We start from the raw sequence: 462 nt of genomic DNA, 5'->3' as shown, positions 1-462 counted from the left end.
TTTATTTGTTTCGATGAGCTTAAGAAATAGTCGTGAGGAATGTATCAACAGTTGCTGCTGCTGCTGCTGCAACAACAGCTGCAGCAGCAGAGCAGCAGCCAGAGAAGCAGCCAAAAGAACCAGCAGAAACTCTACAAATCACTTAAAGTATAAAAGTTCATCTTTCTGCTGCTTCTGCTGCTGTTGCTGCTGCTGCCGCAGCAGCAACAGCAGCAGCAGCAACAGCAGCAGCAGCAACAGCAGCAGCAGCAGCAGGACAATCTGCTCTTTATGCTGCTGCCTCTCCTCTCCCTCCGTGTCTCTTAAAACTTGCACATTTTTAAAAATGTTTGCTGCAGCATTCATTCTTCCTGCTGCTGCTGCTGCTGCTGCAGCAGCAGCAGCAGCTGCTGCTGCTGCTGCTGCTGCTGCTGCAGCTGCTGATGATGTTTCTTAGCAAAAGTAGCAGCAACAAGCAACGGG

The sequence above is a fragment of the Eimeria mitis genome, genomic scaffold (genome assembly GCF_000499745.2).
Source record: "Eimeria mitis Houghton genomic scaffold, Emh_scaff6820, whole genome shotgun sequence".
Classification (NCBI taxonomy): Eukaryota; Apicomplexa; class Conoidasida; order Eucoccidiorida; family Eimeriidae; genus Eimeria; species Eimeria mitis.
Note: the sequence above shows the minus strand (reverse complement) of the source record.